Consider the following 26,944-nt stretch of genomic DNA (forward strand, 5'->3'; position numbering starts at 1 on the left):
CAAAACCTTTCATTATCAGGTGTCTAACAATGTCACTTGATGCACAAAGTGGCATGATGATGTGTGATTTTGTCCCATTAGCTGTTCATTGAATTGCATTTTATGTAAACTGAAGAGAAACAATTTAGTTTTTCATAGTTAGATATAATTGTATATCTCACTATCAAGTATTAGGCAGTAGTGATTGTCAAGCAATCAACATAATGCAGCTTATTTTTTAAACAGTGCACTAAATGATAGCTGTGAATATATCCATTAAAATGATATATCAGGTAGTGCCAATTATACCCAAATATTTGGAAGGGGAATCCTCCAATTTATCTTCAAAGAGTGCATATCTATAATGTATGGCGTGATGGTCCTCAAGCCATCTCCTCATTCATGGCTGCCCTGTCATCATGACATAGTATCCTAATAGAGCACTACCAGGTTTCCACAAGCCACCATTCAGCATTGGAAATTACTTATTTCTTATTCATTACCCTTGCCCAATTTCCATTTTATTCCTCATATATCTATCTATATAATTACCAAAATTTTCTATTCATCTGCTGTATAATATAGTTAAACTGTACTGTAACAAACATGTAAAGTAAGTATGATGACAGAAGCATGCTCTTCTGTGGCAGTTTGTGTTAGACAGTCTGAAAGAGGGAATCTGAACAATTTTCTCAAAGAATGTTAACTAACCTTGAAGATTATCTGGTTATTCATGTGAGATAATTATAGTTTAGCCATTTTCTTATATCCAGAGGCAATAGTAACATAAATTTAAGTTGTTTTCACTTGCAGAGGAGCACTCTGTGCAATGTTTGATTGGATAACATCATCACACAGAGGCTAGCTGCAAATAAAATTATAAAGTATGACATTATCTAGAGTCAGTAGGCTTGCCACCTATCCGGTATTTTTCCGGATTCCAGAAATCAGAATGATTCTTCGGTAGTCCAGAAGGCACAATACAAACCCTGGAATTCTGTTCAGAGGCACGTAGAGAATGCCAAAGTTTGTTAAAAAGCATGCTTTGTCTTCTTTTTCACAAAAAAAGTATGGAGTCCGACATTCTCGAAAACAACAACAACAAAAAAAGTTATGCAACCTAAATTAGGTAAATAAAAAAGGACTTTATGGGATGTTCCACTCTAATGACATATGTATTTTCATCATAAAATGGGCTTAGATATGGGTGGATATGGGATGAACCTGGACAGAGCCACAGGTAGTGCACAGGATGTGGCTTCAGTCTGGTTTTCAGCATCACAAGAGGTGGCTACCCTAGTTGTCAGCTGTAGATGATATTGAGAGATGAAGCCCTAGATTTGACTCAGATAATGCAGGTTCAAGTAGTGGCTTGGAAGTTAAAGGTGCTGACAAAGGGAGAAAGGAGGTGTGAAGAGATAATGTCTACTGTCTGTTTTCAGAAAAGGAGTGTTGGGGATATGCTGATGGCATGTTTAGGCCATTTTATAAAGTGCTGAAACAGGGTATGCAACAGAAGTGACAGCTGTGTGTTGGGTGGGCAGACATTTAGGAATATGTCTCCATCTAGGCCAGGGTGGTGTGGTTCCATTACATGATTGTCAAGTATATAACCTGGTAAATCAGGGGATTGTCTAGGTTCATAAGTTCATAGGTAGGTACTAGGCTATTGGCCCTAGGGCCTATACAAGCCTATCCAAAAAGGTACCCTGGCTTTCGCCACCCAAGAAAATTATTTTCCTGTGCCCCTGTCAAGGAAAACCACAGAAGCGATCCCCGGGGTTAATTTCCTATTACCTATCCAATCATCAAGATTTTTCTTGAAGAGTATTAATGAGGAGCTCTATTTGACATAGACAGGTAGTCTGTTCCAGAGTATTGGAAGTCTCTGGGACAGGAATCTATCCCTCCAGCATGTTCTGTTTATTGTGGTGACAAGGTTTAGGTCCCTAGAGCATGTAGCTTGGAAGGATTGGGATTTCTTTAAGTGGAGCATGTCCAACAGCTCTGGGTTTGACATAGCTTTGTATGTTAGGCAGAGATCACCTCTGAGTAGGCGATATTCGACGGAGTAAAGCTGGAGTTTTTTGAGACGGTCTTCCTAAGGCATCTGTTTGAGGCCAGTAATCCTCTTTGTGAGGTATTTTTGCAGCCTTTCCAGTTGTTGTAGATGTCTTGTGAGGTACATACTAAAAGGGGTGTTGTACTCTATAATGGGTCTAATGAGTGATGAGTAGAGGGGAGCAATGACTTCTTTTTTTCTGGATGAGAAACCTTTTGTGATGAGGTGTGCCACATAGAAGGATTTCCTGACCACTGTGGCGATGTGATTATCAAAGGAGAGACTACTGTCCACCTGTGTCCCAAGGTCTCTTATCAAACTTTCAGTGTTAAGTAGACTACCGCCTATGTGGTAGTTCATGGGTACAAAGTTTTTACCAAAGGGGATGACAAAGCACTTTTTGGCATTCAGCTTGAGACCATGTCTTTGGCACCAGGCATCTGTCTCAGTGAGGCCCTTTTGTAGGATGTCCACATCGTTAGGAGTTTCGATTATGGCTCCTAGTTTGCAGTCATCTGCAAATTTAGTTAGCCAAAGACTTTCTGTGTTAGCCTGTACTTCAGAGAAGTAGATACCAAACAGGAGAGGACCCAGGACTGAACCCTGTGATACTCTACTTGTTACTGGTCTGAAGTCTGATTTGGAGTCTGCTACTTTCACGGTGTGGGTTCTGTCAGTAAGCCAGTTGGCAACACATCTTGTGACATAGGGATTTATACCTAGTTTAGTGAGTTTATCTATAATTCCAGAGTGGGGGATGGTGTTGAACGCCTTGGCGAGATCTAGATAGGCTGTGTGAACCACCTTACCCTCATCTATGGCTTTGGTGACTACTTTAAACAAATCTATCAGGTTTAGGAGACATGATCTGCCTTTTACAAACCCAAACTGTGTGGGGTCCAGAGTTTGGAGCTCTCCAATGTCTTTGTTTGAGTTCCATGATGATAGGTTCCATGGCCTTGCAGATGAGGCTCGTCAGGCTAATGGGGCGGTAGTTCCCGGGGTCTGTTGTGGCCCCCCCTTTGCGGAGTGGGATAACTGTCGCAGTGCGCCATTCAATCGGCACAAAGTCTGAGGTGAGGCTATGATTGAACATGGTACTTAGGTGAGGTGCCAGTTCATTCTGTAGTTCATGTAGAAGGCAGCCTGGGATGTTGTCAGGTCCCATGGATGCTGTGTTCTTAGCTTTGGAGAGTGAGGTTTTTACCTGTGCAGCCATGATTACAGGAGCTTTGCATTCTTCCGGTATAAAGATGGGCCCTTTAGGGGGTGTGAGGGGGGTAAAGTTAGGTCATCTGCCAGGATGTTGGCAATATCAGTTGGTTCTGTATATTTAGTGTCATTGTGCTGTAACTCAGAGCAGATCTGAGTGTTGCCATTGAGATTTTTGACATAGCTATAGAATGCTTTGTGGTTGTCTTTAGAATCAGTGGCAATTTTGTTTTCATAACTAGCTTTAGAGGATTTTATGAGGGATCTCAGCTTGTTACTGAGGCTGACCAGGGAGTTCCTCCAATCGTGGGATTTTACTCTTTTTTGCAACAGTTTCTTTCTTCTGTTGTAGAGTTTGTTTATGGCAGAAGACCACCAGATTGGCTAACTTTTTTTGGAGGATAGCATCTTGATTCTGTTAGGGTTAGCACAATCCATGCACTCGTGTAAGTGCTTATAAAGTGCATTTGTGTAGGATTCAGCAGTCGTACCTCTATTGTCCATCTGCATGGGTGTCGTGAAGTTTGCCACTTCTGTCTTAAGAAGTGTGAAGTTGGCTTTGGAGAAATGTTTTATGGTTGTTTTCCTCATGGAGGGTGGGAGCAGGATGTAAATACTGTGTTCTGTCATGGATGATATGGCAGTGAAGACACTCTAATCTCTTCTCTATCTCATCCAGCCTTGTGAGTAAAAAAAAAAACAAAAAACACTACCAACTGTCCCATGTTTGTCAGGTATTTAGTTCAGGAAGGTAAAGCTGGACAAACTGTTAAGAAATTGAGAAATTGCCCCAGTCTGAAGGTATTAGTCCACTTTTGCTTTCAAGCTGAATGTGCACTATTAAACAAATAATGGGCAGAACTTGTTAAACAATGGTAAATCTGAGTTATTACTATTTAAACCAGTGCATATATTTTTTTAAAGAAGTACGTTCAAGACTGTGGTTACATTTAATGCAGCATTTATGTTTGCTTTCTACTGCACATAGTGTCTGATGGAAAATGAGTCTGCTTTTAAATTCAATAAATGAGTTCTGGACAGTTATGTCAGCAAAGCAAAAAAACTTGTTAATGAAGTATATTTACTATGTATGCTAAGAAGCTGGATAGATAACCCTTCAGTGTAAACCTCCTCCAAAGCAGAAACAAGTTGTGAATACATTTCTTACAGAGAATATATTTTGTTATTCATTTTCTGCTTACTCAGATATAGCAAATGTGATAGTGCTTATTCATTTCCTACTGTTTTCTTCTCCACTTCATAACAGTTACAGATCCTATGTCACCAACACAAAATACTGTTTCAGTTTGAATTACCTGCAGGTGAATGCTGTCCCAGATGTTCACAGTGACTTCAATGAAAGATATTTAAACAGTTATATAAAACATCAGAATGAAATCTGTATTCATATTGCGTCGGTTAGAAAGAGATCACTAAGCCTGGGCCACAAGTAGGGAATATCGAACACCAAGCCATTGGAGTTCTATGAGCAGTCATTTGAAGTCAATGAATCGCTGATGATCATCAGCCCACTTTCCAATACTGTGGGAAACATTCCTGGAAGAGATGGTATGGTGCTGAAGTTATGCTCCATCTGCACTCTTGTAGGGCCATCCCATTCAGAAGCATTTAATATGTGGATGTTTTTACTCTGCAGAAAATATGAATGCTAACAATGCAGTGCAGATAGTAAGTGAGACGGTTTGAAAAATGTGTTTTGTCTGGTAGACTTTTCTGTTTAGCAGGGTGATCCTCTATAACGAAGTATCAGATTTCTGAACTACACATTTGTATAAGCATCACAGGCAAAGCAAATTCCTGTTTGAAAATCTAACAGAAGTTTCAGAGAGCATGATTAAATACCAACATGACATAACATAACTAACTGCCCTAATTAACAACATAAGGTAAGATATAGTATATATCCTGAATACTGAACAATGGAAAGTTTGTTAGTACACTATCAAAAAACTTTCTAAATTGTTCTCAAAAGCACATTTCATTCTATTGCATTCTGCTGGATCCTACAGGCAGTATGTTCAATTGTCATGTTGTGGTGCAAACATATGATTCAATGAAATATTTTAATAATTGTTTTATTAGTGTATTTGAACATTTCTACTTTTTTAATCTTTACTTGCAAACATTGAGTACTTTGTAATTTGGCTACAATAAAAATATATTTTTCATTAAGCAAGTTACATGCAAGCAGTCAGAGAAAAAAATCAAAGAGCAATGAAATGTATTTGTATTACACATTACTATATTTGAGATGTAGTGCTGCCTTCATGGTTATCTATCTATAAATCCCTAAATCGTTCCAGGGGAAGAAATGTCGTAGGTCTATCTAATGAATTGCTGTGTACAGTATAACTGAGGAGTCAAAACTTTTAGTAAAATTAAAGTAATATCTTACTGGCTTGTATTTATAACATTTTACCATTGTATACTTAGGTCATTTTCTGGCTTTTGTGAGTTTCCTACACTTATTCCCAGATTAAAGTGCATGTCATAGCACTACATTCAAGTTTCTCTAAGCAAGGAGTTCTTATTCACATACGCACTCATATCATTGAATCTCAAGTACCAGTATGATTCAGGCATAGTCCATGTGGGTATAAATGACTTGAGATGTACATCCATGAACTATGTGAAGTGAGACATAATGGTGCTCTCAGATGATATATCCCAGGCCAGTGTGAGTGTAGCACTGAGCGGTATTCTACCTTCCCCAAGTTTTTTGCCATAATAAGAGCAGAAGATAATTGACTTTAGTAATTGGCTTAATTTTTGGTTTTATTCAAAGGGGGCACAGTATTTGTCAGCCTTGGAGGATATGGTTAGCAGACCATGTTACTTTCCCAGGAATGGTCTACACCTCTCACCTCTAGTCTTTTGAATATTGGCTAAAAATGTATCCACCCGTATATGGCCTTTTGAGGCATCACCAACCTAATAAACCTTCTAATACAGCAAAACCAACCCCAAAAAATCTAAAGGTATTAGTGCTCACTGTCATAGGTCTAAACAAGAAACTGCATTCCCTGCAACTCTCCTCATCATGGAGAATGCAGACATTTGTGCACTTACAGAGGCATAATTTAAAGCTATAGAGAGCACCTTAGCAATGCAGGACTATACTGCCTCCCACACATTTGTATTTGTTAAGCGTTGTCGCCTAACAGTTAGACGTTGCCCTTTTGATTCTCAGTTAGGGCGTCTTCTGTGTAGTGACATGCGTGAATGGGCATTCCTTTGTTGAAGGTTGTGCATTAGGCCCGGCAAGCCAGTACGTAAAAATCTACTGCCAATCATTCTAACTGGGAAAAGCCAAAAGACACAAACAAACAAACAAACTGCACAAGAATAGACAAAAGATGGAGATGTTTCAGTTTATATAAAAAACAAACACAGCTTAAGGCTGGCCAAACAGCCTAATGGACTTGAGCTTCTACTTGCCCAAATTAACAAAAGCAAAGTACTATTCCAAATCCTTGCAAGTTACATGCCCTCTTCTATGACACATGAAATCCATAAAACACACAAAAGTACTGGAGACACTCCACAGCCAACCCAACGCCATATTCTTAAGTGAATTTAACTATTCCACTATAAACTGGAAATCATACGCAACCCCTAACTTGCAGTCCCAGAGATTTCTGGACTGCGTAAACACAAATGTCCACTGTGGACACTAGCGTCCTAGACCTAGTCATCACAAACTTTGGAGAATGTTGCATCTTCCAGAGTGTATACTCTTCATTAGCCAGGTCAGCTCATAAAGCCATTTCCTTTGAAATAAAACTAACATCCATGCTACCAGGTAACCCTGAACTTTTAGAAATTGTTACAGGGCAGACTTCCTACTTCTAAGTGACATCCTGGCAAACATTCAAGCTCTCCAAACCCAGGGAAAGCCACTGCCAACATTGATTCAGTCACAAGATTACTCTAAAATCATGTATTCAGCTGTATAATGGCTGGTAATACATGTCCAAAATAAATTCACAACAAACTCAAAAAACAAGCTATCCTGATGGAATCATAACAGATTATATGACAAAAAAAGAAAATTCTGGCCAAAAATAGGTAGTGCAATGTCCAGCAAGTTAAGAACTACCTCATCAAATTAAGTAAATGACCGAGGAGACTAATTAAGTCAACCATCTCCAAATCTGAGGTAAAAGTAGCCCTGCTGGCTAAGGGCAACCACAAGGCGTTCTTCATTTTTTTCTAAAACCTCAAAAGCAATACACAACAATGTGTTAAACTAACTTTAAATGAGATACCTATACTGATAATGGGGATAAATTCAGCTCCAACTTTATCCCACTCTCTCCCTTAGGCAACTGTCTAATAATAGCTAAGTATACCTACCCCAACCATCACCAGGGACCAGGTTCTTAATGCACTCCCTAAGGCAAAAAAAAAAAAAAAATCACTGCATCGATAGGCACTAATAATATCCTTAAATTCCATCTTAATAGCATGAAACATGATTTTTCTGAGGCCTCTAGAAGCACTACTCAATCATAGCCTCCAAACAGACTTCATGGAAAGTGAATGGAGCACTGCTACTGTTATACTATTACACAAGAATGTGCCATCCACTGACACAGGAAACTACCAACCCATAAGACTAACTAGTCTCATATGCATGGCCTTGGAAAGAATTATCATTGACACGATAAATAACATAAACTCATAAACTGGATCCAACTCAGTTTGCTTTTTGCAAGGGACGGTCATGCTTTCTCATACTGGTGGACTTCACTGAGAAGATCACCAAAGCAATGGTTAAGTGCAAAATAAAGTGTGCTGCCTACCTCAGCCTGATTAACACATTCACCACAATTTTGTTCTCAGGCTTTGTAGACAAGCTCATTGAATTGGGTATAAACTCCTTTTTCACCCACTGTATTGCCAACTGATTCACACAATGGACCCAAGAAGTTAAGATAGGGAAGTCTACCACCACAAAAAGGCCATTCCCTATTGGAAACTCTCAGGGCTTGGTGCTTGGACAACTCCTGTTTAGCATCTAATCTCTGAAGTTAAAGCTAATATCATAGGCCTCTGAATGACCACATTTCTAGATTATTGCAAATTAGGTGCAGTTATTGAATCCCCAAGATGCAAACATCCTCAATGAGGGCCTAACACAAACTAATAACGGGTGCTGTAGTCATGATCGTAAACATAATGCTAAGAGGTACATAATACTATCCTTCAGGAAGACATCTACCCCTGGAAATTACTAAATGGATAATGCACCAACCCTTATAAATTACTATATCATTAATGTACCCCTAAGAGTAGACCCAGTAATCAGCAATTTGGAAATGCACTTAGACAACTAGTTAGCCTTTGATTATCATGTGTCAACAGTAAAATGAAAATCATTCCATGTTGTACATGGCCACATGCAGCCACATCCAAAGATGACATTGTTCCATTGTACTTTGCCTCATAAGACCAATAATTGAGTACAATCCACCTTTAAGAATGTACCTGACCAGACATATGTAACCACTGGAGTGATCAGAGAGGTCCCTCACAAAAGAAATACATGGTATAAAAAACAAGTTATACACAGAGCTCCTCTATGCATTGGCCGTATTCTTGGTCTACTGCAGGCTGCTAAGAGGCAACAAAAACCCAGCCTACAAAACATCCTCTGATTCAGCCTGAGTGGTCCTGCTTCACATCCACAAAACAGATAGCACCAGAAATACCTCACCCAGGGACCTAAACCAAGCCTGCTACATAAATATGACATGCTACAGGGACAAGTATGTGTCTCAGGGGCTTCCCCTTCTTTGAAATCGACTTCCCATCTATCTGAAGCAAAGTTCTTCACTGCATTTGTTCAATGAATACTTGGATTAGTGAAGGAGAATCAGGAATTTACCTCTGGTCTGGTGCCTATTTCTCAGTTACAGACAGGAAGCATGTACATGTTCAACCACTCATGCCCATGTTTATATACCCCCCACCCACCCACACACCACACAAACACACACACATAACGTGTGGAGATGGGAACAGAGTATGATAGTGTTTAAAGGAGGGACAAGGGCAGATATGATTTGTAATGAAGTGTTTTTTAAGAGTAAGTTTGAAGGTCTTGAAATAATCTAAGATGGTGATGTTAGAAGGTAAGGTGATCCAAAGTCTTGCAATGGTGTAGGAATAGAGATTGTGCCCAGCTCTTTTATTGGGTTTGTATACTTTTAAACGTTGTCTGTTTGTGGGACAGAAATTTCTGGATGGGGTATATAGCTGTAAGATTGTTTTTAATGCTGGACAACTGGCTGCATTATATATTATTTTGTGTGCTAGAGATAGTTGTGGTAAGTTTAGGTAATGAGGGAAATCCAGCCAGTTTGTTCACTGAGGGTATGACAGTGATGTGTGCAATGAGGTCAGTTAATAGCAAATTTAGCTATTTTATAGTAGCACGATTTCAATTTGTTTTTTAGAGACATGTGGGGATTAGTAACAATAGAGGTTCCGTAAAGGAGGGAGGGGAGCAAGAATGTATTAGCCAGTGCTTTTCTGGTGGGGTTATACATAAAATGTTTGTGTCTGTAGAGTTTACCAAGTTTGAAATGTATTTTTGATGGTATTTAATATGTGATTCTCAAAAGAGAGTTTATCATGTATGGTGATACCAAATAACTTTGGTGTTGTTTTGTGAGTATATTTTATTATTTTATTTTTATTTATTTATTGCATTTGTTAACCGGGAGAGTCCACTGGGCCTGAAATGAGCCCATTTTCAATGAAGGCCTGGGGAGAAAAGCTCCACAAAGTTACATACAAAGAAAATATAATCACACAAACAGAAAAAAATCATACAGCACTATTACATTGAATGAAAGTGGTAATAGAAACAACAGTGCAAAAAATACAATCATTGACATATAGAAGTAATAAATGGCAGCTATTTCAGTGAAGATGTTAGTGAATGATAATTACAATGGTGTATATTCCAGTACACATGATAGTAATATATCAGCAGGTGCCTAGCTGTGAAGAGATTAAGTACAGAGTAATTATAGTAGGAGATAGAAGGAGATAGAAGTACAGAGGGTGGAAAGGACAGGTGAAAGTGACAGGGAAGCATTAAGTAGACAGCATGAAGGAAATGATGTGATAGTTATAAGTATAGCACTGGGAGGAGAGATCAGGAGTTGAGGTTGTGTGTTTGGGAACAGGAGCATAGCCATATTGAGGAGAGATGCAGTTTGAGGGATTTTTTAAAGGAGGGCAGGTTGCTGATTGTACTGAGCGATAGGGGAAGATTATTCCATGCCTTAGCGGCATTATAGGAATACAACATTTTTCCAGCTGAGAGTTTGGGTTTCTCTACTGATAGTAACATTTTGTTTTCAGACTTGTCTGTTCGGATGGTACATAGTCTGTATAGAAGAGAGAAAAGGGCAGGTTTCTGAGTGGTAGATGAGTTTATGGGTTGTAGTTAATTGTAAGAATGTGAGACAGTGTTGGGATTATAGACAATTTAGTTGATGCAGAGAAGAACAGTGATGGGTGGAATATTTAGCATGTGTGGCAAATTTGGCAACTTTGTTATAGCAAGAGTCTAGTTTTGTTCTCAAGAGGACTGCAGATTGGTGAGGATAGGAGCACCGTATAGAAGTGTTGGAAGCAGGAAGGATGAGGCCAGATCTTATTTTGTGGTGAGACTAAGAAAATAGTTGTGCCTATACAGGGCACCTAGTTTCTGATGTTTTTTTTTTTTATGTTACTTTAAATGTGAAGGTCGAACATTCATTTGTTATCCATGATGACACCTAGTAATATGGTGCTGGGAACGACTTCAGTAATGGTGTTATTTTGGCAGAGAATGGTTAATAGTGACTTATCAACAGAGCTAGATTTTGTGTGGGTAAATATTAAACGTTTTGTTTGATTGGGGTTAAGAGCAAGATGGTTCTGGGACATCCAGGTTTCAGTGGAAGTAAATGCTTCTTGGGTTAGATGCTGTAGAGTGGAGGCAGTTTTAGCAGAGCAGATAATATTTGAGTCATCTGCATACTGAATGACAGTACTATGGATGAGAGAGGAATGAAAGTTGTTGACAAATATGCTGAATAAGAGGGGTCCCATTATTGAGCCTTGGGGGACACCTGTATTTTAAAGTTATGTATGAGTGGTTTTGTTGCGGATAATAACATTCTGGTCTTTTTGGCATTAAGTATTAGTTGTGCATGATTTAGCCAGGTCTCAATAGAGGAGAAGCTGGCTTGTGTTATTTGTAGGAGTTGTTGCAGGTTATTGGAGGAGGAGATAATAGTATAATCATCGGGTCTATATCACATCATATCACCGATGAGGCATTGTATCGAATGCCTCTTCATCGACACATATGCAGTGAATGCATAAAACAGTGAATTCTGACATCAGAGATTTCTTTCCCAGGGAAAGAAATCACTTGCCTGAAAACATAAACACATCATTACAATCATGACATAGTGGGGGGCTTCACATCCCACACCTCCCAACGTGAGGGGCTGTGCCCCCCACACCACCCTAACTAAATATGCCAAGTCTGAGATTGCACTACAGTGGGGAAAATGGCAAAAGTACAGGGATGGCCAAGTGATTTCTTTCCCAGGGAAAGAAATCGCTGATGTCAGCGTTCACACTTTTGTGCATTCGCTGTGTGTGTGTTGATGAAGAGGCATTCACTGCAACGCCTCTTCGAGTGTCTGATATAGACCTGAATCATCAGTGTATTGAATGAGTATGCTTTGTTGTGAGGCCATATGAAGATTATTAATGAAAACATTAAAAAAGTAATGGTCCAAGAATGGATCCCTGGGGAATGCCAGTTTTATTAAAGAGGTATTTTAAATGGCCAGAGTCCTAGGCTTTGTTTAAACTTCCTGTAAAAAATAATAGGGCAGTGGAGGTATTGTGTGCTGGGCGAAAGCCATGTTGGGTGGGGCTAATGAGATTGTTATTGGTAAGATAATTCAGAAAATGTGTATGTATACATTTTTCCAGTATTTTGGATAGAGGCGATAGGACAGAGATGGGGCAGTAGTTAGTCAGTTCATTGTTTTTCACCCTTGTGCAATGGTGTTACGATGGATTTTTTCCAAAGACTAGGAACCTTGGATTATGTAATGGATCTATTGATCAGGATGCTAACAGGGTAGGCTGTTGAATCAGCTGTGAGTTTTAAGTATTCTGAGGGTAGGTTGTCTGAGGAGAAGGAGCAGGGTTTTACTTTCCTCACTAAAAGAATACAGTATGTAAATAACATGTCCTCTGCAGACTGCCTCAAAGCCCTGACTCTGTACTTGGTCTCCTACAGACTACTGAGGGGTGATCTATGCCTAACCTACAAAGCATTCTTTGATCCAGCGCTAATGGATCTGTTACATATTTGAAAAACAAACAGCACTAGAATTACCCAGTCTAAGGCTCTAACCCTTTTTCTGACATAAACAAAATATGTTGGTGGGACAGGTATGTGTCTCAGTGATCAACAATGCTTTGAAACAGACTAACCATCCATATGAAGACAAACTCTTCCTTAAGCCTATTCAAATGCAATTTGGACCAGTAAATGAGAAACTGCAAAACTTACTCACGGATTGTCACCTGTGTCCCTTATTGACAGGGGAAGCTTGTAGATGCCCTAAGGCATAGCCTATGATGTCTATAGATACTGATAAATGGGAAAATGTGGGTATGGATGGCTAGGCTTAAAAAGGCTCTATGGCCAATAGCCTAGTCATCTCCTATTATCCTGTGACACTCAGGGTGTATGATACAATTTCTGATGGTCTGAAGCCAAAAGAACATTTGTGTATGGTGCCACAAAGAATAAAAGTGATTATAATGGGATTAGGAAAAAATCCTAGGTAGGTATCTTGAAACCAGTGATAGATAATGGAAGGGATTTAAATGCAGTTTGTGTAGTACACCATATATATTTGTTCAGATCTCAAATGCTTGCACGATACTGATCGTTCAAAGACAATGGTTATGCAGATAGTTTTTGAACAGATTGTAGTGCATATAAAGAAAAATATAATGTACATGGGTACATGGAAAACAAGCAAGTACAGAATTTGGATAAAACACTATGGACAGCAAGTATATTAAAAATTGCAGCAGGACTGGTTCGCTTGAACCAGTTTCACAATAACCACTAGATGGACCTATGTTGCAAGACATACTCTGGGGGAACATCCACAGTGTAATCTTTGTCCTACAGCCATAGAGTATTGGACCAGCAATGTGTTTATTAATGAGCAGTAAATGAGAATTTATTTACTAAGCACCATCTGTAACATGTGCCGACAACATCTAGACTTATGCATCATGAAAACATCAACATGAAAGTGCCAGATGGAAAAAATGATGTATACAGCATATAAGTTTCCCCACTGAAAATAAAACAGGCTACCAGTGATGTTCGTATTGGACATCAGAAAATGAAGCACAGTAACATAGCTGAAAAGCATTATGTGAGCAATGTTCGAGGAGGCATATCATAAAATGGCATGGTTCATGTGCTCAATGAAAGACGCAGTGCATGGTGTGTTTTTTCCTTGAATGATCTCATTTTTTTTCTGTCTTCCATTCTTGCACTGTTCTTCATCACTGGCCACTCAGACTTTTGAAACTTTTTTCCTGACAAGCTAATATCATGTAAAACTAATCCATTACCCATTGTATGATATAATTTCACATCATGTGCACATACTTTATAGTAGTCATTACCATATTAAATTATAGGTCCAGGCCTGTAATATGGTAATGCCCATAAGCCATTAGTACACCTAGGAATACTCTGCAGGAAAGGTGATGTCTAGTATGTGGCTAAACATATTTCTTAAACTTGATTAAAGTTCTGGAGCTACTTCATTCATTTCCTGTAGCATGTAACCTGTTATAGTTATTAGCACTTTTATGTGTTCAGTCTAACCGCTGCCACAGTCACAAATACACATTGGTATTTATTTAATCAATAATCCACAACTGTGTGTGGGTTTCCCCGGGATTCAAACACTAAAGAGTAGGTTATTGCTGTTATACAATGAAATTATTTAAGAAAGAAACAGCTTACCTTTCTAAAAAAATTCATTGCATAAACAGCAATTTATTCTTCCATTTCCTCTACTCTGTAGTGATGTACTGCTTATGCATAAGACACATATGTCTGCATGCATGTGTGGCACATCAGTACAGTACAGTGCAGGAGGGTAGATGGGGATTTTGAAGTGTAAAATCTTTCTCTCTTTTTTTTTTTTACCACACTCAAGTGATGCGGCAAAAAATAAAGAAAAATCTGGTGTGTTCTGCAATTGATCTAGTAACCATACTCCTCAACTATTTACAATTTTGCATATGTTCCCATCTGTCAAAATATCTTCTGGATGGCAGTAAGGAGCATATTCCAATAGAAAGTTGGCTACTCAAGAAGACTTAAGCAGCCCTATGTCTTCTTATTAGTATATGCTCAATTTACAACATGCAGGCTGACTGAGTGTCCAATCATCATGCCCATTTTGGAATACTAATAACCTTTGATTGTAGAATTGAAGTCATGATGACCATGATGTCCTCTTAGTTTCCTAAATGAGTACCAATACTACACTCACACGTTAACGGCATCTGCTAATCGCACCCCTTAACAGCTTGCATCAGGGGCAGCTGCCTCCTTTGTCCTATCCTAGGTACACCTCTGCCAACCAGTTTTAAATTGTTGGAAAACTGTTTTGAATTAATGTTACTGAAAGATAAGTGTTTATAGATCTCAACCATCCATCACTATAACCTGCCATAATGTGCAACAAAAGGGGAACATGTGAATACTTACAAGCAACTTTAACTAGACTGCTTATAACTAGGTTAAAACTATTAACCATTTCTACACAAAGCTTTAGTAATGAATACTGATGAAATTAATTATCTGATATTAATTACAATGGGTAGCTGTTAAAAAATATTGACAGTGAGTGAGAAACTTATTCCATCAGTGTGGAACAGCACTGAATATGGAGTTTTTAAGACTCAAAATAAGGTACGTAACTTATAATGAGGTACATTTGAAAAGTAAGTGTTCATTTCAATAAATACGAGTAATAGAAAAAAAATACCTCATGATCAAATGATGCAATTTTGCAAGTGTTGATTAAACCCTTATACAGAGTTCTTTCCAGTCACAGAAACTGAAATCAACATAAACCGTATTCTCTGCAGTTTACTTTCTTAAACACTATTCTGTTCCAAGCACAATAAATTAGTTTAACAAGCATCAAGCTGGCAGTGCATACTACTTGGGGAGTCTATAATGAAAAACAAATAAATATGCATGGCTGCTGTATGAACTGTGCAGATGGCCTTATTACTTTTTCTGTATAAAGATTTTAAATATTTGTATTACCTTATAGCATCTGTTTCATTTCACTCTGCCTGCTGCTGCAAAATAAACTTTGTAGTTACCCTCACATCACATTGTTTAAAAAGCAGGAATGCCATGCGCTGCCACAAGTAGCATTCTCAACTAACTCATAAGCATATCTTTATGCTTTTGTTGAACACACATGTTGAGAAACAAATAACATCTCCCATTCTCTCATTAGTACATCTAAGTTTCTCCTGTTAAGTGCACTGAGTTGTCCATTGATTTGCAAAATGTAGGTGAGTTACTGTTTTAGTCTCTATATGGCAGGTGTGATACTGTGAGGACTTTAAAACAGGCATACTTTTCATAATGTTTGTTTGTGTCTTTTGGCTTTTCCTGCTTAGGGGTCGCCACAGCGGAACTCCAGTCCGCTAATGATTGGCATTAGATTTTTTACGTGCTGAGTTTGCCAGCCCTGACGCACAACCTTCAACAAAGGTACACCCATTCATGCATGTCTCCACACAGAAGATGCTCTAGCTGAGAACTGAATGGCACAATGTCTTGCTGTGAGGCGACAACGCTACCGCAGCATCACCACCGCAGTTAGGCATACTTTTCATAATAATGTTGTATTATGTTTTACATAAATGTAAACTATATTATATGCAATAAGCTAATCTAGACCATATGTGGTATGCCATGAATTAGTGCAAACTATGAATACACGTGCTCTAAATAAATAAATAAATAAATAAATAAATAAATAAATATGTATTAGTTTAGGCTCCTGCTATAATGTCCAGCTTAATTTTAAGCAGTTACTTAATTGTTTAATTACAGAGGAGGATTTATTTCAGTACTGGGGATATGTCCAGAACTGAAGATGCTACCATAACTTTGTTTTAACATATTTTTTCAATCATGCATTTAAAAATAAATAAATTAATAAATAAATAAACATTTTCCTCCCTCTGGACACTCTAAGCATAGCTATTCCATGACCACTTTAATTATTATATTGAAATGGTCAACCTAAAACATATACAATTAGTGTTAAATGTGGCAACCAGAAGTGAAAAGTCATGTCTCATAGCACCCAGTGGCACAGTAATACACTGACTTGCCAATCCATGTCCTGTTAGCATGTATGGTAATCACTGATTGTTGGTCACATGTCTAGAAATCACTAATGCAATCAGATGATCCTATATTCAGAAAGGATTTTCTCTTGCTATTATCTACAAACAAACTCAAATGTTGGAAGGCAGCATTTATGCTGATGGTATTGATAAAACAGCGCAATGTCTATACAGTGAACCACACATTTCTTTCAATAGATAAATGGCCTGCACTAAAAATTCTATTACAAATTAGTATCTAAAAGAATCTGAATAACTTGTCCAAAGCAGAACAATTGGCATCATACCCCAAGTGAAAGTTGTAATTAAGGCAAATGTTCTAAGTATAGATCCTTTGGCCACTCTGGTAGCATAAAGGGATAAAGTCCTGACTATGATCCAGGCAACCTGGGTTCAGTTCACAACTTGGGTGACTGATGGAAGTGGTAGGAAGGGATGAGTGGGTGGGTGTACCTATGACTGTCTACCATGTCAGTCCCTGGTGTAGACTAGGGTAGGCATATTGGTATGCCTGCCTAAAAAATAAAATCCACAGAAACCAAGCACGGATGCAAGGTAAAGAAGCCAAAACACACTATGTTAAGCTATAATAGCACACTTTATTAACCAGCACACCACACGATCGCAATGCAGAATCAGAGTTTACCTAGGTTTCATCCAGCATGTAGGACTTCTTCAGAACAACTGATTGTTAAAAACCCACCCTTTTATATCTTAATAAATTAGTATTTTCCCACACCAATAATTAATTCATTACCTAATGACTTTAAAAAGATAATTAATAATTATTTAAAACATAAATGATTCATAAAATACATGGATTTATTAGCATAATTCATGTTCAATTATTCCTTAAGCTATAAAATGTTTCAATTTTAAAACTGGGGCAATGCTGATATATTCATTAATACCGTGAAAACTAGCAGTGTCCAACTTTTATTGCCATTCCAGTTCGGCTACCTCTACATGGGCATCTATAATTCTACCCTGTCCATCCTTAATTAATTGTTGTATTACACAAAATTGAAAAGTATGTCCATGATACTGAGCTATATGCCTGCCTAAGGCATTTGTCATTTTCCCATTTTTTATATCTAAATTATGTTCATATATCCTATCCTTTAGACACCTGCTAGTTTTCCCAATATAAAATGCTGAACATGACTGGCACTTAGCCAGATATACAACATTAGAGGAACTACAATTGAAATGCCCTTTAATACCAATATATTCACCATTGATGGAAATTTTGGTTCCAGTAGTCATTATAAACGTACAAACATTACATTCCGCATTTGTAATTCCCTTTTTGTCTATTACTAGCCTTATTTATGTCATTTTGACTCGTTTGCAATAATTCTTTAAAAGACCTATCCTTCCTAAAAACAATTTTGAGAATGTTATTCATTCTATCACTGATATTTTTGTCAACCTGCAGTATGTTCCAATTTTTCATAATTATGTTGGTTATCCATTTAGCATCTAAATTATAGGCTGTTACAAATACTAATTTATCACCTAAACCATCTTTAAGTGGATTAACCATCTTTCCTTCTATATATCCACTAGTTCAAACTTCTAAAATGGCCTTATACACACCATTTTTCCTAATAATCATTACCTCATTTCTAATATTGTCACATAATTCAAACAGATAGCCTCTCTTCATAAACATCTGTAAAATAAAATTCATCTCCTCCTCGAATTCACTATCCCTAAAACTATTGGGTATAATGTGTCTTACCAAACTCTCATTGTGTAGTTATTTTGCATTCCTGTGTTTGATGCAATATATCAAAAAGCCACTGATGGCTCTGGACAACACTTTCAGAGAGTTATCTTTGCATACTCAGATATAAAATGCAGATATGCTTGCCATTATACCAATAGATATTGAAATTAAGCTCAATGCAAAATTGCATTACATTACATTGTTTACATCACACAGTGAGTTTTGTTCACGGAATGTCTGCAGTGACAAGGCAATTTAACTTATTGTGAGAAATATACATCATGTTGACCTCAGATGTAATGAAAATCCATAAAATCTGTATTCTGTATATGAACTAGATATATACCCTAATAACAGTGGTATACCTACCTTTAATGGAAACTGTATATAACACATCAGGCCACGTTGGTGTTTTGAAAAATAACTGTCCATACTCAGGTTCAAAGGCAGTATCTCAAAAAATTTTTGATAGTCTCTATCAAAACATTCAGGGATGTATCCTTAAACACATAGGCAAAAGTTCACATAAGAATGCTATTCTTCCATGATGAATGTCAGTGTGGACCAATATCGAATCTAATAGCAACATATTTCCCTTTCACTAGAGAATAATTTGGTTAGTGCTTATTTCTGCTATCAAAAGGTGATTATTTTTCTTAAGTAATATAAACAACATTTCACTTCTGACATGATTCAGTACAGATAATTTTTGGGCTGACTGCATTACCACTCAGAATTGAGATCATAAGTCCATGCCTGTTGGAAAGAAAATATCATGTAAAATGCCTTACATTTGATGCTTTTGTTTAAAGGACACATGGAAGCTCCCATTTTAGAGTTTCTGACAAAACTTTTAGAAAATTAAAATTGGACAATTTGGTGTAAAATATACCTAAGTTTGACATTATTTGCTTAAGGATTTCAAAGGATCTTAACCTACACCAACAGTCTGCAATTATACACATTCCAACTTTAATCCCAACCACATCTCACAAAAGTAACCCTAACATCCACTCCCAACCCCCTTTTACTTACATTTGTCTCAATCAATGTTATTACTGGAAACCAGTACATTCTAAGTACTAATTTACTTAACTTAAACTATGGAATTTTGTTAAAACTTGCAACTACCAATGAATATTGTACTTTGTAACTTTAAAACTATGGAATCTTGTTAAAGCATGTGCTTTCCTATGAATACTTTCTTGCTATGTATAAATCTCATAGTTATTTTTTCTTAATCTGTGGAGCTTTTCTCCCCAGGCCTCTGCTGAAAATGAACATGTATCCACTCGGACTCTCCCGGTCAACATATCTGAAATAAAATAAAAAAATAAATAATACTGATTGTGTTGGAAGCAATTTTATATCCTCATCACAGATACTTTTCACCATGGCATGCTTGCAGGTACAAAACCAGTATCTTGCCTGGTAAAATGCATTGTAATTCTTATTTCTGCACTGCAGACATCTCAGAATAGCTACGGTCTAGATGTTGGTTGTGTTCCATGCCTGGAATAAAAATCACATTAAAAACCCTAATAGAAACATGTTCCTATTACCTGATCGAATGCTTGGGTTAGTGAATACCTAAACATCGATCTGGTAATAGCAAAAGCAAAAAACCTCAAATGGCTGATTTAACGCAGGGAAAGAATTCCCTTGGCCATTATGTGGATTTTGCCCCTTCCCCAACTGTAGAGCGATCTCAGAGTTGGTATATATAGTTAGTGGGGTTGTAGGGTTTAATTTTTCTTTTTAGGGCCAAGGGAATTCATTGAATACAACTGAGAAGGAAAAAGTGCTTGGAAACAGTACCAAAATCACAACAAACCAAAGCAGTTGCAGAACCAACAAACAAAACACCTCTTCAGGTGAGTGAACCAAAAAGATTTATTTAACACCACAAAACAATAACTTGCGTTTTCGTCCTTAGACTTCATCGGAATGAATAGTTAACCAAGCTAGTAATCTCCTTAAATAACCTTCCCTTCCCATTGACAAAACAATTAACCAATTAAAACATTTAGTATAATTGAATGTAGTGCATTCAAAGTGCAACTGTAAAAATGCAAATATAAAAACTTCTAAAACAGTTACTTGTTACAGTAACAGATTTTTTTTAGAAAGCAGATTTTAAAAACATTGAATCACATAGTTAGTATTTAAATACATAAAATGCAGGGCATCAAATGTAATATAATAGAAAGAAGTAAAAAAGATGTGTTACACTAAAGTGAAACAAAATCACTGTGGTAAACTAATAAAACACTGCCATCTACTGGTCAAGAAATTAATGCTAAATAAAAGCATCATACTTTAGCAGATCTAAGTTTAAGGACAGGGGCTAAAGAAATATAGTCATTCAAGCCTGGTACACTGTTGGCCTCCAAGCTCAACTGCCATCTTCACAAAGTGTGCTATGTCTAAATAGTGCATTGTTAGTGTCTTGCTTGCTAATGTCCTAAAGATGTTCGTATGTTCGCCTCTTAAACTTCCTTGTGGTCTTCCCTATGTAGAAGGCTCCACAGGGTTTACAAATGGCGATATATATGACTCCCAAGGTGTCGCAGTTGGAGAACGTGTTAGTTTCTAACTTTGTGTTCCTCTCCATTAAATACATACTCTCCCCCTGTATAACATGTGAGCATTGGGAGCAAGCCCCACACTTAAAAGTGCCTTTCTTCTGGGAACTCATTTCCCTACATTAAATCCTCTGTTTGCTGTTTTAATTTTTCGATATTACCAGTTCAACGTTTAGGTATTCGCTAAATGTTCGATTGGGTAATATAGATGCAATAGAAGCATAATATGATGCAACATGTCAGACTAAAAGTGGGAAATGGTAATAACCCAATTTGTGGTATATTTGTAAAACCTAAAATAAAAAAGTTCAGTACAGATACTACTGTAGAAAGTGTCTAGTGCTTTCTTTCCTTCAGCAATCCAGACTATATCAAATGAACTGTAAGAACCAATGAAAACTGACGAGAAATTAGATGATAAATTAGAATAGAACTTTGGTCCGTATTTAACTGAAGTTAACTAAAAGTGCAATTTAAGGAAACAGAAACTTTACCGATCCAACTAATGATAAAATTAAAGGAACATCATAATTTATAAGATTTCAGTTTAAACATAATCTGTTATAGGTTCATAGGTTCATAGGTTCATACTAGGCTATCTGCCCAAGGGCATTTATAAGAAAACTATGCCTATCATTTTGCTGTGCCTCTGTCATGAAGTAATCCCTGGGGTATATCTGCAATCTCCCATCCATTGGTCAAGATTCCTCTTGAACAAGACCAGAGAGGTGCTCTGCCTCACATGTACCGGGATTTGTTCCACAGCATAGGGAGTCTCTGGGTGATGAATCTGTTTTTGAGGTGAAGCATATTCATCAAATCTGGGTTTGACATGGCCTTATATGTCAGGCACAGGTCACCCTCTGAGCAAGCGTATGAGACTGAATAGAGCTGGAGTTCTTTCAGTCGGGCAGCATAAGACATAGTCAACCTGGGTCCCCAGATCTGGGTCCCCAGATCTCTGATGATTTTTCTGTGCTCAGTGGATTGCCACCTATATGGTAGCTACCATTTCTGTGAGGCCCTTCTGGAGGATATCTGTGTCAGATGAGTCTGACGTAGATGGCAATTATTGTTTATTCCCATTTTATTTTTATGTTGTGCTTTAGTATGCTTAATCATGAGTGTTAGTTTTTATATTTAATTTGGATTAATTATAGTTGTGAGTGTGTGTGTGTGTGTGTGTGTGTGTGTGTGTGTGTGTGTGTGTGTGTGTGTGTGTGTGTGTGTGTGTGTGTGTATTCAGGTGTGAATTTCACACCTCAAATTTAGATTTGCTTTATTTATTTGCTTATTTTATTTTATTTGCTTTCTCAATTATCATTTCATGCACTACCAGGTGAGATACAAAATGCACTGTTAAATGTACATTTGATGAAAAAAGTTGTGAGTCATTAATGCTACTCAAGCACTGCCCGGTAACTAAACAACAGCCATGAGAAGGCTTTGCAACTACTAAAGTCTACAGAATCTTTGATTCTGGTAGATGGGATCATGGTGATGATGGTAGAAGTATTAAATCTAATGACCTTGTTAGAGATATTAGAATCTAGACAAGCCTTCAGAAATATAATGATGCAAGAAATATTATTTCTCAAAAAATTCAGAAGAACCAGATATGTTCTCATATAATTGGGATTATTTAAATTTCCAAATTGAATTTTACAAGAGAAAATTTCATGTGGTGAACTCATTAAATCGTTGATGAAGGACCTGATTTCTAAGATAGAGATGGCGAATAACAATTTTGTTAAAAATGGAAATTGCCATGCTTATTTCATGAATTACAAATATATTGCTAGTTTAAAGTATTTTGAGTACAGTAGTCAACAAAAGGAATTGAAAATGTTCTTCAGATTAAACTCATTATCCTTAAGGGACTGCTATAAGATTAAGTTTTTTTCCTCATTTTCAAACCAAAACAAGTAATTTGATTTTTTATGTACACTTATATACATACAACCTTTCACTAAAAATATTTTTTCTTAGTCTTTCATACAAGTTTTGCCAGTACTTGATCAAGAGGAATCACTAAAATGATCTTAATAGTTTAACCTATTCCTCAATCAAGCCTTATCAGTGTTTGAAAACATTTATGAGCAGTTGACAATAGACTTGCTTGGGGTCCTACTAAAGTTTGCAGATACAATTTGATAAGGCCTAAATGGATCATTTTAAGAAATGTAAGAACAATAAGACAGATAGGGGCATTAAGGATAAGGATAAATGATCATGACTCAAATGCAATTCAACACAACGTTTGCAGAATTGTTCTCAGTAAGTCTTAGAAAAAGGTGACTAAAACAAAGACCTCCATTGCTAACCAGCAAATGGTTAAGAATTATTGGACCTACTTCACTCTGTCTTCATAGATATTAGATTATTATTATTATGACTTTCCCATGGTTATCACACTAGACTAGGTACTTTCTTTAGAACTGCAATACTATATAAATTGATAAGGATCATCTTCTTAGGTCCATTGTGGCAGTTAATGTGCCAACAACTAAACTGTTGTCCTTTATTTATATGAACTTAAGGCTAGTCAGTTCTGCCCCTTTTACTTCAGAGACACTCTGCATATTTACGTTTAAAAGTGTCATACCTGATTATTAGATGAGGACTGATTAATTACCACTGTGAATGAGACACCTTTTTGTCTTTTATTACTGAAACTGCTGGCATCTACTCAGGTTGGTATAGCTGTTTATACTGATGATGAAATCATTATGGTGGGTTGCATACTAGTTTATCACATATTTTGTTCCTTTTTTGTGATGTTATCAGCAAATCCAAAGAGTACAATCAGGTCTGCCATTGTTCCCACGTCTGTTAAATAAGTTATAAGTTAGTATGGGATAATGGTGTTGTATGGGTTAAGAGCTTTTGAGTAGATCTTGCTTTATATTCATTTTATTGAAGATATTTTTTCTTTCTTTCATTTTTTGAAGTGATTTCCATTAAATGAAGTGATGTCTGTCCAAGCTAGATGTTTAGGTACTGTGACATTTTGATCAAGTAAACAGGGGAGGTTGCCATTAAATGTGTTTAAAATTCTGACTTTTGCAAATGGCTGTTTATATGCAGATATGAATGATCTTTTGTACATTAAAATAAATGTTTTATAAAACAAGATATGCACCTTTCTAGTCTAGATTCTAGTGATAGATTTTTAAGAGGAATTAGCCAAGCTTGTAATCTTGCCTGTTAAAAGAAGCAACAAAAATGTAAGAAACATGACATGCTTTCGGAAGTGAATATTGAAAGACTAGGAAACTTCTGTCATTATTTAGGTTTAGATTGTGAAGTTACTTCAGCAATATCTAATATGATTTAATCAGAAACAGCTATAATAATACAGCAGTTGTTTCTCTCACTGTGGATGTTCTAACAATTGGAAAAACATGTTTACAACATCTGGAAGATTTTGAATATTAATTCAGATCTTTTTAACATAGTGGGATAACAGCCACTTTTATAAAACGAGAGAAGGAATCTTGAAAAGTTTGCTAGTAAACCATATATCAACATGTCAGGCGTATCTGGTAACAGCAATGAAGGTACAACCCCCTACAGATTTTATAAATATTGCAGGTTCATTGTAGTAGTATTACCTTATTCTTCTGAATATGGACAAGTCTGCTGGTGTGAGGGTAATGCCTGACTATAGTTCAGAAGGTGAGTCTTATGTGGAAACATATATCAGCTGTAAACGTGCTGATCTTGGTCAGATAGCATGGAAACAGTCACAGCAAAGTTATGACCAGGCACAGTATGTAATTTTTAAGAAATCCACCAGTAATGCATTTTATAAGCATACTATATTATTCACTGAGTTTAGCAAGTAGATCAGGCAGTCCTATTCTCCAGAGGGATAGCTAAATGGAAAAGCAAGAATTTGCCTGACAGTTAAGTAGAAGTCATCCACCTTGTATGAATGGATAAATCAGCATGAAAAGAATGTCCAAATTATTATTACAATCATATAAATTATAAAGTTTTTTTCATTTGTATTATTTTTAAGATTAGTCCTATTTTGATTTAGTTATAGTCTATGTTTTTCTAAGTTTTATTTTATCATTGAGAAAAGCTTTATTCCAGTTCATGTATATCTTATTGAGAATTTTTCTTTGTACTTGTGTGTTACCCAATGAATATTTCTTAATTTATGTATTTTTTTTGTATCATACTGAAGACAACCCAGTACTTTTTGATGAAGAGCAAGTTAAACTATAATAAAGTTATTTGAGACAGATTTCACAGTGAACATCTTTTGTTTCTTTTTTATCCCATGTTTTTGCATGATGAGTCATAGGTATAAGTTTGTGTATTTCACATTTACTCTAAAGGAGGAGCACATTAACCATGTCACAAGATCCTGCATTGCTCCTTCTACAAAAATAACATTCCTTCACTGCTGCACTCATCGATTAAACATAACAACTTTATACTGTTCAGTAAGTAAACATCTTTGTTCTGGCCCCATGGCACAGAGTTATGTACCCTTTACTTCACCCCAGATGACTCAGGATTGACTAGTTGCATGGACACTGGAGGGGCATATAGCGACAGATAATGGGAGGAAGTGGGTAATGCTGGCTCACCCATTCTGTGTTGAAGAAGCCTACAAAGACTGACTGCAATAGCAGGATTAAGAATCAGACAAGATGAGCACTATAAGTAATGTACTACTAGCTTTGTGGGTTGCTCGTACATGGAATGGTACAGGCATTTCCTACAGACTAAAACTGAGAAGCTTGTAATACTGCTATGGGGTAGAGAGGGGTAAGAACACACTTCCCAGCTACAATATAATGCATACTGCAGCATTCCCAATCCTCTCACCAGCCCTACTCTTCATATCAGAATGAGCATGGGAACTGTGTCTGGTAAATTTGGTGAATTGGAAGAGGATCTAGTAGCAGCTGATCATCATATGAGGGAGATGGAGCAAAAAATATATGTAAACATCTACACACAAAGGTTTGAATAGGGAATGCTATTCTGTAGGTAGGTGTTGATAGGAAGAACATATGCAAAACACAAAATTCTGGAACATTCTTTTTCTGTTGCTCAAAAAGTTAAATAACATTTAATACTAACTGATACATTTTAGTGATAGGTTCAACACAAGACTTTTTTCATAAGAAATACATTTCAATAATAAAATTTGTCTAGAATGTATTAAAAGAAAATGTTTTAAACAAGTGTTTAAAAATCATTGGCTCTTCAATTTTATGTTTTTTATGAGTTTTGCATTTGATAATTTGTTTATTTACACTGTCATTTGTAAAGCTGCTGTGATTTCACTACATAACATCACAAACAAGGCTTTACAAGTATGCTATTAGTATAATTATTAATTAGCATATATTTTACCATGCTGTAAAATAACAGGTTTACACAATTTGTTCAATTAAAATACAACACTAACCATTATAAGCATCAAACAGATTTAGATCAAAGATCAGGGCAGGTCCAGCTTGGGTGCATGGATGGTGTGGTTGTTTATGTGACTCAACCAAGCTTGACTTAACTAATAACCTTGGAAATGGTAGAGCAGGTGGTCATGGAGAAGAATGACAAGGCAAAACTTTCTCAACACTGCCAGTGGAAGAATGGAACCGTGCTTCTGATTATGTGCTCTTTGGTTATAATTCCTTGTGCAGACCAGTGATGGAGGTAGGCATTTGAATTCAGAGTAGGGGGTTACTGTATAGCATCATTATTAGAAGCATCACCTTATGATTGCATGGATCTTGACTATATCATGTTGTCTATGGAAGAGGAAAGAATAAGCAAAGTGAAGATATTGCCAAGCACATTAGAAGGAAGGAGGGG

Source organism: Protopterus annectens, chromosome 5.part1, assembly GCF_019279795.1.
Source record: "Protopterus annectens isolate FY-2018-M chromosome 5.part1, PAN1.0, whole genome shotgun sequence".
Lineage (NCBI taxonomy): Eukaryota > Metazoa > Chordata > Ceratodontiformes > Protopteridae > Protopterus > Protopterus annectens.